The 16,311-nt window shown below is 36.9% G+C and overlaps 1 protein-coding gene and 1 long non-coding RNA gene across 17 annotated transcripts in view; both read right to left on the minus strand.

Annotated features, from left to right (window-relative positions):
- LOC131678358 (neuronal acetylcholine receptor subunit alpha-7) overlaps positions 1-16,311 on the minus strand; it is a 1,795,942-nt gene that overhangs the window by 1,296,381 nt on the left and 483,250 nt on the right. The window lies entirely within an intron of this gene.
- Positions 3,652-9,346, minus strand: LOC131678372 (uncharacterized). 2 transcript variants are annotated; one of them, XR_009303649.1, is made up of 3 exons: positions 4,818-9,341; positions 4,330-4,710; positions 3,652-4,272 (listed from the first exon to the last, which is right to left on the minus strand). It is a non-coding gene; the product is annotated as an uncharacterized LOC131678372 (long non-coding RNA). The 2 variants fall into 2 exon arrangements; XR_009303650.1 differs by having other exon boundaries at positions 3,761-3,887; positions 4,008-4,272; positions 4,330-9,346.

The raw sequence follows: 16,311 nt of genomic DNA on the forward strand, positions 1-16,311 counted from the left end.
ATTCAATCTCAAACTTTAAAAATCGTTTTTCTCGGAATATGCTAAATGGCGCTTGTCATAAGATAGCACAACAGCGACGAATTTTGATGAAGAAGCCCACGCCCGCCAACGGAAATATACAGATTCTCCATGAAATATGAAATTTCATTTTCCATTTAAATTGTCAATAATGTACTAATGAACTTAAGTAAACAATCTTAAGGTTAAGTATTTCTTGATCAATTAGTGGTGGAAAAAATGAAATTATTTGATAAATTACATTGTTATGCAACGTTCGCACTACCAGTTAAAACGGGTTTTTATGCTATCTTGGTGACATTTTTCTTGTTGCTAATTATTAAAACGTGTAATAACTCTGTAGTGTAAACATTGTATTATTAAACCAATTCTGCCTTTTTTTCTATTATATAGGTGTTTTATGTGGTAAGGGACCATTCAGAAATTACGTAACGCGTTTAGGGGGAGGGGCGGGGTACAAGAAGTTGTGACATATGGGAGAGGGGGTGTAAGCTAGATCGTTACGTAATGTGTTTTTACTGACGAAATTTTTTTTCCAAGAATTTGTTACGTAATAGGGGAGGGGGGATAGAGAAATTTGTGACAATTTGTTACGTAGGGGGAGAGGGAGTCAATTTTAAGAAATTTTCGCGTTACGTAATTTATGAATGGTCTCTAATAGGACTGACATAATTATATCATCAGTACAGCGATTTCTTTCATAATTTAAAGCAGATTTATTTTAAAATTTAAATTAGTATACTCAATTGTTCTATTTGTTGTATACTTTAAAACGCAATTAGAACTGTGTTTTAAATACATAGGGTAGGACAGATACTCTGACTGGATAAACTGGGAAAACAATTTTAAGACCAGTAACGCTTAAGACATAGCTTGAATTTGAATCGGAAAAGAACACGCGCTTAAACTGCTGATGGGACGGTAAGTTCTGTTTTAAAATTTTCCGTTGTGTGCAGTACGAAACAAGTGTTTGAAATTAGAAAACAAAAAGTTCTGCTGGGAATGTGATTGTTTCCGATGCAATTACACTCAGATTTTTTCACGCAGGGGATACAGGCCGTGTAAATGAAAACTGCGTAAATTTCATAATCCGCGTAAAAAAACCTGAGTGTACTCTCCTATATAAAATACTACGCTACTGAACAGTGCAATAACCACAGAAGCACGTTGTCAGATGCCTTACTGACAAAAAAACATAACCGAAATATGAAACATATGAAAACCAATAGGCTCTTTACCCTACGCAGCTTCAAAGCGCCGTAAACATGGATTAACAAGTTACAACGCACACGCATGCATAAAAATAAATATATTTTTTTCAAACGCAACACTCTTAAGCAGCACACACTGTATTGAATTAAATCCAAACCACCCCGTTCACCCACTTTGCAAATCATTCTGTGACACCGTGCTGGTACCCGAAAAATCCGCAAACGGCCACCGCTGCCGAAAATGCAATGCGTCTACCGCTTATTGTAGTGCCCAGACGCTGCAGCCATGATCTTACCCGTTCGACATAAGAACAAAAACTGATTCAAACGGGTACGCGTCACCTCTATTTATAAACTAACCGTATATGGTTTAGTCACTTAGGTACGAGTGTGTGCAAATGCCAACGTTGCCGAAAATCGATAGCGCTTATTGCATCGCCCGGAGAAGATGTTGCTCGTATGGGATAAGAGCAACAACTGATTTAATCGGACATGCGTTGCTTCTATTTATGACTTTTCGTGTGTGATTGAGCCACTAACCTACCCTCTAATGACGGCTGTGTCTGAGAAATCTGCCTCATGAATGGTAATTTTCCCGTTTTTCGCGAACTTTTTAATTTTACCAATTTTTAAAAGTCTACTTTTATTGGGGAGATATTAAATTATTACCAATATTTAAGTTAGGTGTTTCTGAATTGGTTGGTGTATGAATGATTAAAATCCATCCAGTAATATCAGAGTTATAAGCGTGCAAACCTTACATAGTTTCGTTACATGGGAGATAGTTTAGATTTTAGAATGACTCCTAGCCCCAGATAGTGGAGTAAGACATTTTTAATGCCACAAAAGTCTAATGCTCGACCTTTTTTAAAAAAATGCATATTTCTAGTAATTTTTTTATAATAAATCAAGGACAGAAGAAAATTATTTTAGAATTTAATGAGATAAATAATCTTTTTGCATAAATTTTAATCCAATGGTCACAAAAGTCGGATGAAAAATGTAGATGGTATGAAGCACTGAGTGAAAATTGTAACTTTTTATATTTCGCACAATCATACTTTCGGCTGAAATAATCTTCTATACTTGACAGTTATTGTTTGTGTTGGGTACTGTCTTCTCGAGCTTGCATCCATCCATACAGCGGCATTGGTTTTGTATATTTCATTGTACAACTAAGTGCTCTTTTTAAAATGTGGAAATATCGTTGGAAAAGTTTTGTTTTGTCTGTGGTGAGTACATATTTTACGAATTAATAGAAATTTTACCTGCTTCAACAGGCTTCACAGCAGATTCTCAGTTCACAGAATATTACGTGGCTAGTGCTACGATCCCACTGAGACTCCTTCCTGATAGGGACTCCAATATTTGACGACTGGCTTATGAGACCAGTGCTACACCCTCTAAACCGCCGCACCAGGGCAGGGTCCGCTAAAATAATAAAATTTCCATTTCGCTCAAGCCGTATGAATAAAAAGTAGCATTTGCTCAGCTTCTTGAGATTCGAGCAGTCGAGCAGTTGCGTTGAGCATTTACTCAAGTCGGTATGAATAAAACTTTACTTTGACAGTTGCTTTCTCAATTTGAGCTTTTGCTTTTCGAACATCGGATTCCATATGAATAAAGTGGTAAATCTTAAGCAAATGCTCAGCTAATGCTGAGCAAACACAGTAAATTCCTGAGCATGCTCAGATGCATGCTAAATTTGTTTTTTTATGCGTCGCGAGGAAAACAAACCAGAATACATGACATTTAGCATCGATTGTGGATGGCCAATTACTAACAATCTCAATTTAGCAACAAGTAAGTAGTATGTTTGTTTTTTTATTTATTTTTTTCGACTTACAAGAAGATTCCTTTCCGCAGTTAAAACCTGCATATATTACCAGATTGCAGAGGAGAGGATTTTCTTCAATTATCTTATCGTGCCTATGGTGTAAAAGTTATGTTTAAACCAGTGGGGTGTAGCACAAAACAGGAAGTGTTATTTCGGGGCAGTACGATGGTCGTTTTTAAGTTATTTCGGTGTGTCTAAAGAAAGAAATAGCAATGTGGAAAAACGTATTTAAATCATTCAATCCAAAATCCCCATATCAACTAATCAACATCGATCATCGCTGGATAATGCCTTTACTGCCGTTATAAGCTTAATTGTCCCATGTTCTATGGGATTCCCTATATACATGGGACAATTATGGTAGAACGGCAGTTTAGATTCAATCAAAATGCTTTTTTGTACCTGAACAACTGACTAATCCAAAATGACGCTCCAACAAGGGAAAACAGACTAAATGTTGTTTGCAATTTACCCAAGGATTGTAAGAAAACATTGTTTATTTTATTTCGACAAAATAATTCACAAAATAATCATAATACACATATACATACATTTTACATATTTACATATCAATCTGTTTATTTTTTATATATCTGAAATCACTAGTTATCGCTTGGCTCTCCGTTTTTCAGCAAACTCAACTTTAGAGAAGCAATTTCTTGCTTCATTTTCAGCAGTTTTATTTCTTCCGCATGCCGCTCACTTTGTTGTTGAATGTTCAATTCTTGCTGTTGACGAATTAAATTGTCCTGTGTGCGAATTAAACTCAGCTGCTCTCGCAGTACCGTGTTTTGCAGCTCTATCAATTCACTTTGCGATATCTGGAAGAAGTGAAAAGTGAAATAGTTTGATAAAGTTATTTGCTACTGTTATTTTCAACTAATACTTTTTTTCGTTAGGCTTTAAAAGAATATCAAAATGTATGGGAAATATTTTCTTACCCGTGGTGTGCTTGTACGCGTCGCACGAGATGTACTCGGCGTGACCACGGGCGTTGAAGTGCTAGCAGAACTGGGTAGTGGTTCATTGGAAGGTCCTGCTTCTTGTGAATCGTCTGTTCCAATAGAATTTTCTTACCCGTGGTGTGCTTGTACGCGTCGCACGAGATGTACTCGGCGTGACCACGGGCGTTGAAGTGCTAGCAGAACTGGGTAGTGGTTCATTGGAAGGTCCTGCTTCTTGTGAATCGTCTGTTCCAATAGAAATCTGCAAAAATATACTAATTATTATGTTTAAAGTGTTAGTTTATTGTAGTGTACTTACATGATCTTTTCGATATAGCTGGATTGTCGGTACCGCCCAATAATTCGTAAAACTTCTGCTCCGCATCATTCAACATAATTTTCTTGTTTCCTGTTTTCTTTAGATCTGTTTTTGACTTCACGCGATTTTTCAAATTGTGTACCTTTTCATAAATTTGTTTGTCTGTTAATTCCAATCCATACCGAAGAACAAGCTCGTTGGATAATTTTTTCAAAGCTGCCCCTTTTTTTGCCTTCATAGATGGAGTCTGTGACTTTTCCAGCAACACCGGTGCAAATTCAGCCAACAAAGAAACAAAAGCAGTATCAAGCTCTCCCGCCTTATCGATCCTTCGTCGCTTTCTAGTTGGCTGCTGCGAGGCTTCAGATTCATTCTCCGAACCTGAAACGGATAACAAAATAATGTAGAAAGCTTGGATGTCGTTCTAATTTTTAAAACCATAAAGGACATCTTTGTCACTGAACAAAAAGATAAACAGGAATACTCACTTGTCGAATTTAGGTACTCCACTTCGCGGAAACTATCCTTTTGAACATCATGAACATCTTCATCGGAAAAACTGTCATACATATCCATTTTTTGCTCTCTTTTTCCAAAATCACACGACGACTAGTTCGGACTTTCGACTGCTGAACTGATGGTTGCTAGCGAATGCAGATGTATTTCCTTATTCCTACGGGATATATATACAAATTTCTTATAATCTAGGTACACAATTCATAGTGGAAACTTTCCACTGCTGAAACTTTCCATAGCGTCGCTTGGTGCTAGACTACCTACGTGCAATATACGGGCAGGCGGATTATCTATTCCCTTCCTCTTTTGGCAACTACTTGGTGCGGGCGAGTAGAATCCCTATCTTTATCCCTTCTTTCGGCGTCTATATGAGTCAGCGGATGAAGTCCCTTTCTCCTATGCAATTAAGGTTTGCCTATTCTGCTTTCTTCCTCTATCCTGACGCGCGTATCCTTTTTAGGTACTTAGCTCGCAAAATCTCTACGCATGTGCCTCATCGTTAAGAAAAACTACAAGGGGCAGCCCTATGGGGTTGCACGAACTGTAGACGTAGGACTATACTACTTAATGTAAAATATTTATTTTCTTAGTACTTAGTGTGTTAGAAAAAACACCCGGACTGGTGAAGAAAAATCAAATTTTAGACAATATAATCACATCTCATGTATAGAACAAGCTTCCTAGTTGCTCTCAAACAGATCCTAAAAGTTCAAACACCCATGGATAACCCCAAGTTTGTAGATGTGTTTCGATGCCACAGGATTGTAAAATGGTTAAGGTTGGACAGAGAATGCGCAAAATTCGAAAACGAAAAAAGCAGTTTTTTATTCCACGCCGTATGTCAGATCTTCATAAAAATCAATCAGCGTATGTAGAATGTTGTTACAGTACTGCTGATTGATTTTTATGAAGATCTGACATACGGCGTGGAAAAAAACTGCTTTTTTCGTTTGCGAATTTTACCCTTTCGCTGTCCAACTTTAATATTACGTCATGAAAATTCAATTCTTCCGTGACATTTTTTTTGCCTGCAAAATGCCCTGTGTGTATGCAAAGCTCATGATTTGCTGGAATATTAGTATTGATCGGAAAATGCTTTCCAACGCTGCGCATTGCATACATACAGGACATTTTGCAGGTCACCAGAAGCTGTTCATTTTACCACCGCCATATGTTCATTTTACCCACTCGCTATAAACATGTCTCATTTTTGGACATGTTTAGAAATCAAGAATCATGTTTGAAAAAATGTGTTTATGACAAAGTATTTTTACCAGATATGTACAAAACATGTCTAACAAGAAACATAAGGTGATTGTATTATCTCATTCACTTATTAGTTAGAAAATAATGACTTTGCTTAACGTCTTCATTTTACCGCCAGTTCCCCTACCTACCAACACATTCGCCACAAACATTGAAATCAAGCGCACAATGCAAAATGAGTCAATGCTGATGATGATGGGTAGAGCGAAAGAGACAACTAGTACCACCACGACACTATTAGCGCATTTCACCAAAATTCCACGCGGCCTTTCCCGATTGAATGGAACGGCCGCGCTTAGCCCATGTCATAATATCGTGATTTTGCATAGCGAAGGGCTGAATGATAACACATTTTGTGCCCTGCGTTATGCAACACTTTGTGCAGGTTGATTATACCAGTTGCAAGTGGGTCCAAATTCACCAAGTTCCGTAAAATTCCTTTTAAATTACAGAATTGATAAAATTGCTTAGATAAGCTAAACTAATTAATCAAATCCTGTTTTAAAAACTGTCCTTGCGTTTAAACCAAAATGGGAAGCTTATTACTACCACTACATTACTTAATTTCAAGCGCAAATAGCAAATACATGTGCTAGTTAAACCAAAAATTTACTGGCAACATTACAACGGCATTTAGGAAGCAGTTGGAGCGGTCGCCTGTTGGACGACACAGTGTAGCGTCCCCCCACAGCCAGTGTAACGGACTTCTAGCTCAGCTACACTGGCTGTAAAAAACACAGCGCAGTGATCTGCTTCGCCAGCCGTTCAACAGGGAATTGAGCGTGTCTGGCCAAGTCCGTTCTTTAAATAGTCGATGATGACGTCATTCATAGCAGCGTTGCGCGCTAAGTACACCAATCCGTCGTACAGGGCTTGGGAAGCGCTTTCTTCTGTGTGTTAATGCGCGATATTTTGACAAGGTTGTATATTATTTAATTTTTTAATGCTATGATATCAAAAATCTTTGGGTTTATCTATTGGAATCTATTCTTAGAAGTATTTCGGGGCGCTCTGCGTAAAAAATTTGAAAATTTATCGTGAGATGGCTGAAATATATGCGTTTAAAATTGGACCACTTTTCGTTACATACCATTTTTGTAGAATTTGCAGAGTGCACTCCCATATCGAAAACAAAGACGTAGTCCTACGTCAAAACAATTAACTGGTTTCTGAATTTGCTAGGATTGACAGTGAATCAAATTTGTTACTTTTTATCAATTATAATTACGCCGATTGCTACTCTCGGCAACAGATCTTACAAATTACTATACAAAATAAAAGAAATACCGCCAGAATTTACGAATGGGTGACGTCGATGTAATTTTTTTAAAAAAACGATAAGAATCGATTTTCTCCATCCGATCTTTCTGGTTCGATGTTTGACTTCATCGTTTTGATTGAAAAACATTAATTATTCTCTCAAAATGTTCATAAGAAATGAGCTATTTTTTTAAATCGTCCTTTTTACCTAAAAACGATTTTTTATCTGATCTTTTTACGTTGATTTTTGACAACATCGATTTTATCATTTATAAAAGCTAATCTGGCAAGCTCGATTATATTTTGTTATAAGGCCCATTTGCTTGTTAAATTTGACAACGCGATTGTTAATTTTTTTACCTACACCGAAAATAATCCAAACGATAAAACCATAGGCAATTAAACACTCTTTCAAGTCCGTTTAGATGCTGAAAAGTAAAATCAATGATTTTCGTTTGAATTTCGCATGGAAGACCATTAAAACGCATTTTATGTGGTGTTTCAAATTGAATTCAAACAAATTCTACGTGAATATGACATATTTCTCCATTGAATGTTCATTGCCATGCTATTGAGTCGTAAGGTATGAACTTTACATATGACTTTGGCGCGAAAAATATGTACTAATAGGTGGAAATCTCTATAATATGTATTCTTTTTCATGTACAAGGTATTTATAATTGATTCGTAATCACCTAGTTTAGGTAGAGTGAATATACCCACTTCTAAGTTCGTGCACTTTTCTGGATGCCTAATGTTGATTTGATTTTCAGAATCGAGTCGCTCTAGGTTCGCTCTGAGCTGTCACTTTTGTATGGATTTTGTAAATATTAGGGCGAACCTAGGGCGACTCTGATCTTAAACCGAAATCAGCATAAGTAAATAGTACCTAAATTCCACAAAACTGCACATACCCACCAGTAGGTAACTTGAAACCATCTAAAATTAGGTAATTGTTAATCAAATGTGAACGAATATTACCGAGAAATAGATAAATATTATAGGAATTGGAACCTATTAATAGGTAATTTGTACTCCTTTTTTGGTACTACGTCACTACCAATTTTCTAGGTATATCCAGTTTACCGTGTAGTGCATTTCAATATTTTAGCAGAGACTAACAGACATAACACTATGAGGGAATTCCTTCAAGTGTTCCCTCCAGCGATTTTCCCAGAACACTAGCTCCACCTTTTATTTACGGTCCCAAACACTTATTGGATTATCCCTCAGACTTGGGAACAATTTTTCACTAGTTATCTATTCCTCATATGATTGTATATCAGTGGCGCCATAATTTCAAATGCGACCATAGTCCCAACTATAAATATATTTAAAATATCCAACCCTCCGATAACATCTCTTCCTCGCAGATCTTCCCAGCGGAGTGTTCTTACTAATGTCTTTCTTCTGTTTGGGCCGCTCATATGGCAGTTGACCATTACCAGCGGATTCATTAAGGACGATTCAGACGATACATCGGTATCCGTCAACGGAACGTCACCGTTCCGTCAGGATTAGTTAAATGTTTCTCGTGTGCCCGTTCACACGTGACGTACGTCAAAACGTTCCGTGCCGTTTATGTTGTATGTAAATGCCTCCATTTAACTGCATGTAACTAATCTTGACGTTCCGTATCGAAGATGGAAGCCTGATGTATCGTGTGAATCGTACTTTATTCTTCAACCATTCGATCTCCTCCTGAATCACAGATAGATCCGGCACTGAGAATCTGTCGGGGGCTGATTCTTGCGCAACTCTCGTTGCTTACTATAGATGTTTGACATAATATCCACAGGCTAACAGACAGAGGAAATTGCTCCAAAAAATCGATCCGCCGCCCAGAACACTAGCTCTACCTTTAATACACAGTCCCAAACACTCATTTGTTAGTGGGTTATCCCTTCAGCCTGGGAACGTTTTTGTACTGGTTGTAGCACATTTTTGCATATACCAGTGGCGCCATCATCGCAAATGTGACCGCAACTCCAACTATACACATATATATATATATATATATATATATATATATATATATATATATATATATATATATATATATATATATATATATATATATATATATATATATATATATATATATATATATATATATATATATATATATATATATATATATATATATATATATATATATATATATATATATATAATGAGCGTTAAAGTAGGCGAGGCATGGTTTTCGAGTGTTATATCTGTTAATCTGTATTAATATTGCGACTATCTGTTGATTAGAGATGGGCAATTCGTTCGCGAACGGTTAAAGTGAACTGGTTCTTTGAAGAGAATGAGCGAACGGAAGTTCTTTTTAAAAGAACGGTAGTTCTCAATTCTCTTCAAAGCGAAAGAACTGAATATGACCCAAAGCCGTTTAGCGAATTTCTCGGACCGATTTTTAGGCGAACGAATGAAAATGAACTGACTTGCCGTCCCACAAATCGCTCTCTGTGCTCTCCCAGAATAAAACCGGCGAAGAACGACTCATAAGCGAACGACTCATCTCATTCTCTATTTCTCTAGTTATACATAATGAAGAAATCGCCACCATTGATGAACTTGTTAAGCATACAGATAATAGTTTGGGCAGCATCTGTTTGGTTCCTCTCCAAGAATCGAATGTTTTGAGAGACATTCGCTAGATGCAAGTAAAATATCAGCTGAACGGAAGAACGGTTCATCTGAACTAGTTCTTTTTATAGAACTGTTCAGTCGGGAATGGTTCTTCGAAGTGAACTGTTTCGCCCATCTCTACTGTTGATCACTTAACAACACTCGTTCGTGAACAATTATTTTTAAAGGAATTTGTTTTTAAAGTTATGTCTATTCATCTGTGGTAACCCTTCAAAAAATTCTCAAGTTCGCACCGAGGAAAAATAACTATTGAAATCCATAAGAATTGCTTATGATTTTTTGCCATAAGTTTCCCATGTGGAAGTCATAAGTTTTACTTATGACAGAAGGAAATCAAGCCCCTTTCGAATTTCATAAGCGGTAGTTCGGAAATCTTTAGGCCATTGTTATAAGTTTTATGCGTTTTTGCTTATTAATAATTGGAATGACATTCATAATTGTAGTATATGCAATACCTCGCAAAAAAGACGTAAATCCCTTTTACATTTTATTTTTCAAAAAATATTTTAAGAAAATTGACGTAAGTTTTTATACTACTTTATCCTGGGTCCAAGAATCCAGAGTCCAAAGAAAGCCAGATATTTTAAAAAGAGCTCGCAATTGGCTAGGTGGTGGCTATACTTTTGATGCGTCGCAATGATCGTATTACTGTAAAACAAATCAAATTTTATTAAGTAAAAAGAACAAAGGGAAAAGCGGATGACCAACTCTTGCATTTCTTCCAATAGCTTGAATTAATTCCGGTTCCAACAATAGGGGATCATCCATAAATAACGTAGCATTTTTTGAGTGATTTTTAACACCCCCCTCTCCCATCGTAGCATTTTGTCACAAACCCCTGGATAACCCCCTGGTTATTACGTAGCTTGACGGTAAAACAAACCTCTTTGACCCCGTAAAAAAATAAAAAAAAATAAAAAAACGATGTTAGTTAGATGAAACGGGTAAAGCTACGTAGCATGACATGACCCCCTACCCCTGTCGTGACACATCATAACAAAATACAAAACTCCCCCATCCCCCATATAATGCTATGTCATTTATGGATGATCCCTAGTGTTCTCTGCCATTCCTTTTACACTAACTTCTTCCGATACTTATTAAATTTTCACAATAATACGGTCATGAAAATCATAAAACGCATTAACAAACTCCATTTAGCGTATTTATGAAATTCATATGTATAACTTATGTATTGAATATGCGTCTTATAAAATAAGGTCAGGTTTATAAGCCGTGACTTATGAAAATCTTAAGTACATTTTCCTCAGTGCGGAATTTCGACTTTGTAGAATATCGTTCTTTTTGAATTACAATACTATATTTTGGGTTTCAAAAATGGATCCTGGTAAATCTTTATTTCTTCCGTTTCCGCTGGTAGCCGGATTTGAAGATTATTCCACTGATAAATTCCGCCAGATGAAGACGTATTTGATCCGTAGAGAAGGCAACGACAGTAATTTTAAAAATCTCTACCGTTTTACGCGTGAAAATGTCAGTTATTTGGCTGATACTTTTCTCGGTGAGTACACCGAGACGCGAGGAGGCGCGCTGAATAACGTGCAGAAAATGAAATGTTTTTTGCGGTATGTCGGAGATCCAGGTTTTCAGGTATTATTAAATGTTTTATCACCACTCATTAGATTACTTGCTACGTATTTCCCCGAGCAAAATTTGCTAGTTTACTCCTGAAATACGTGGACATCGAAAAAACTTCCTCTCAGTTTATTCCGGAGTGCTTCAAATTTCTCAGAATAACTCTCACAATTCTTTTAATAATTTCTTGGAAATTGTTATTTAAAGGTTGGAGTTGGAGAAGACTTAGGAGTCCACCAAACCACAATATGCAAAACCATTTGGGTTGTTGCTAGAAAAATTGCCGGACGAGCTCACGAATGGATAAAGTTTCCTCAAAATAAAGAAGAATTTCAAAAAGAAAAGACAATCTGGCGAAAAAAATATAATTTCCCATCAGCAATTGGTGCAATCGATTGCACACACGTGGCAATTAAACGACCGAATGAGTATAAAGATGAGTATGTTAATCGCAAAGGTATAACCACATTTAACGTTCAGGCCACATGCAATGGTGCAGAAATGTTCACGAGCGTGGATTGTCGTTGGATTGGTTCTGTCCATGACGCCAGAATATGGCGTAACTCTGAAATTCAAAGTATTCTTCAAGGAAATCAAACAGGAGCAATCCTTCTGGGCGATGAAGCCTACCCATTAACACCTTGGTTAATGATTCCATACAAGAATACTGTGAATGAAGAACAAAAATCATACAACATATTGCATACCAAAGAAAGGGTGATAATCGAAAGACTATTCGGTCAGGTTAAGCAACGGTTTCCGATCCTTCAATCCAAAATCCGTATAAAGACTGAAAGAATACCAACCATGATAGTTGCTTGCTTCACTCTTCACAATGTTGCTAAATATCTCAATGACGAGGATTTTTCCCTAGCTGAGGAGGAGTTAAATGGACCAAGCAATGATTTTCCTGAGCGAGAAGCAAATGATACAACTAATACGTTACTACAACGCGGAAAACGCCGACGAGATGCAATTGCATCATTCATCCATGGATAACAAAAATGCATAATTATTTCTAATTTAGATTTCAAATAACTATTTTTATTTCGTTAAATTACAAATATTTGTTTTCATTGTTTCAATAATTTCAAATATTATTTATTTCAGTGTTCATTGCTTTGGGAAAACGAGTTGTTCTTTATGTCGCACGATCACAAGATTTAAATCTTTGAAACTGTCCCATTCTAAGCGTAAGCATAAGAGATCGCCCGTAGTTGCTACCCCGTTATTAGCCAGTACCAATTAAGATAGCAAAATGTTCATTGCAATAACGTGCTTGGGAGTAACATGATGAGCCACATTATGCAATCTATATTGCTCCCTACATGCTGATCAATACCACAATCAGTGTCAAAGAAACGAAATTAAAAAAACTACCTTTCAAGCCTATCCTAGCAGTCAAGCTGATGTGTCTACCTGACATCCACTTGTTGGATATTAATATAATTGTGGGAAATTAAATACTAAAAATATAAATTTTAATATTCATTAAAAGAAAATCTGTCATGTGGAGTGTGCGCGAGTCCTCCATAAATTTTGAGTACATGCTATTTTTAGCTAAAAATAGAAAAAAATAATTTGAATTTATTCTCTCATTTAAATTCACAATTTCGAAATTAGAAATAAGCTCCCTTATTTTCCAGGAATCGACGCTTTGGGGTAATGAGTTGAATAACGTGCAGGAATTGAAATGCTTTTGCGCTAGGTATAAGACAAAGGTTTTGAGATATGTATTCAGAAACGTATTTTAACCATACATTAGTTTTGTTCCAGCATCACTTCTTGCTATTTATTTCGCTGATCATATAAAATGTTCAAACTGTTTATTCCTGATTGCTACCGAAAACAATACTTTATTTTCCATTCAACTATTGGTTCAATAGCACTCACGTAGCAATTAACATTTATGCATTTAATTTCAATTTTTTTTTTCGTGTTGAATTATAACCGTTTATTTGTTTTGTTTCAATAATTTCAATTACTTTACTATTATATTGAAAAATCCTAAGCGTAATGTTTTTCTAATAATAGTCCACTACACACAAACCTCCCCCACTCGCACACATATATAAACACTTCATAAACACACGAGTCCCCATCCCTTGTTCTATGTACAATTATCCCTTGTTGGGGTTCCCTATATACAACTATGAATAGAACGTAATGACTGCCTATCGAATTTTTAATCTTTTCGTTTTTTCAGTCAATCTTTAGTCAAATAGCCTGAGTTTTACATAGTAATCGTTTTCTTTCAAGCAATCGATGCAATCAACGCTATCTCATATCTTCGGGTAATGCAACATGCCCTCGTGATGCATGTCCATCCATGTAATTCTTTCCAACAGAAAAGCAATTTTACATTTACCAGAACCATTCGCTCCCACCAGTGCCACCGTCTGTCCATACAATCTTGCACTCGTTGGTCCGGGTGCGAGGGATTTATAAAGGACACAATTTCCATTCAAATTTCTCTCCACACCTGTTATTCGAGAATCGCGTGACATAGTTTCAGTTTCACATTCGGTTGGCCTAAAAGGCATTCATTTAACAGAACACTTGCAGTTATTTCGCGGGTCGTGAAATCCAGCAGGACAGAAAGCAATTTTCAAAACTCTCGCGGTGATAAAATAGTCCACTAAGCTCCTGCGTCGTCAGTACCATCACGTTGAATAATAAATTGGTTGACAATTGAAATGGCGATTCCCATACCCAGCTTTTCCGCCACTCAGTTTCCGACCGGTACGGAGTTAGCTCGGCATATTTGGTCGTATGTACTCGTTTGAATGTTGAATAGTATTTTTTCACTCCCGGATTGCCCGTTCCGATTGACCTTGGTTTGTTTAGCTTAATTCCTTGAGACTTTCCGAAGAAGGGAAACATTGATATCTCAGGCAAAACCGATACAAAGGCACTAGCTAGCTGAGGAGAGAACAGAGACATCGCCAGCCATACTAGATGTACTTTTTGAAGCTCGAGTTGATGCCTTGCATGTCAGTAGTCCACCGATTCACGAACTATCGAAATCTAAATGTTGAATTAGGCAACCACTATCGCGGAGGAGCTGTCCCAATCAAATTGATTACATGAGGTTGCAAATTGATCCATCCATCCATGAGGTTGCAAATCCAAATTGATGATTTTCCTACGTCGTATCTGCTGATTTTATACACTTTACGTTGACCAATAATCTCCTGACGGTAGAACGATCATATTCCGTGAAGAATCATACAAAAGATTCGCATTGACGTGTTGCATCACCTTATCGCTAGGCAGCAGCTAGATCCTTCTTGGCGAATCCACATCCAAAACGCTGTTTAGGTCCATCGTAGGACAAAAACCTAAGAAAAATATTTTATTAGTATATTTCATGTTAATATTTGCATTATTTATTCAACTTACGATTTCTATTCTTTTCTGAATGTATTTCTACTTGGAGTAGAAACCGATTTTGACAGATAAATTATGGAGCAAATGCTATGTTCGAATTTCGAACTTGCTACAGTCCAAGCTGAGTAAAGTAAACTTTTATTCATACCAAAGTGAGCAAATGCTTCGAGAGTTTACTTTGCTCAGAATCGAGCAGAGCAAACTTGTCTTGAGCAAATGCTCATTTTTATTCATACGGCTTAATGTGCCATAGCATCAACATTTTCCATCCGATGTTAGTGATATTAGGCTAACATTGGATGGAAAAAACTAACGTAAACATATTATTTGTCATCTTAGATTCTAAAAAAAATTGTTTTTTGGTTAAAAAACATTTAAAAATGAGTAACTTTTAAAAATGGTCAAAAATGCACTTTTTGCCTTTCTCAATAGAAAGGTATTGCTATTACTCTGAAAACCGACTTTTTAACGGAGGCCCGGCCGAGTGACATATACCATTCGATTCAGTTCGTCGAGTTCGGCAAATATCTGTGCGTGTGTATGTATGTGTGTATGAATGTATGTGTGTGTATGTGCGTTTGTGTGTGTATGTGACCAAAAATGTCACTCATTTTTCTCAGAGATGGCTGAACCGATTTTGACAAACTTAGTCTCAAATGAAAGGTACAACGTTCCCATAGGCTGCTATTGAATTTCTAATGGATCCGACTTCCGGTTCCGGAATCACAGGGTGATGAGTACAAATACGCAGAAAATGTCGATTTTAATAAATTCTGCAATGAATGTATAAAGGTGAAAATTTTTCCAAAATATGACCACAACTACTTCGATTTGTAGTATTAGGTCACTAACATCCATTCAAAGTTTATTTGGCCACATTGTCCACCATCATCGGTTCCGGAAGCCCCGGCGGAAGTATCTAAATTCAGAATAACAGTCACATCGGTTTCTCGGAGATGGCTAGACCGATTCAACCAAACTTAGTCTCAAATGAAAGGTATTGCGTCCCCGTAAATGGTAAAATTTCATCCCGATCCGACTTCCGGTTCCGGAGTTACAGGTTGTGGCGTGCGATCGCATAGCAAATTGTGATTCAAACCGATACTCCGATGAAAGCAAAAAAGGTAAAAATTTCGCTAAAATGTCTCTCAAACACCGACGGCCAACCAAACTTTCGTTGACTACATTGACCACCATAGACGGTTCCGAAAGTGCCCGGGAAAAGCGGCCATCTTTCAAAATTTACGACCTCACATCAGTTTCCCGGAAATGGTTGGGCCGATTTTCACAAACTTAGTCCCA

This window comes from Topomyia yanbarensis, chromosome 2 (genome assembly GCF_030247195.1).
Source record: "Topomyia yanbarensis strain Yona2022 chromosome 2, ASM3024719v1, whole genome shotgun sequence".
NCBI lineage: Eukaryota > Metazoa > Arthropoda > Insecta > Diptera > Culicidae > Topomyia > Topomyia yanbarensis.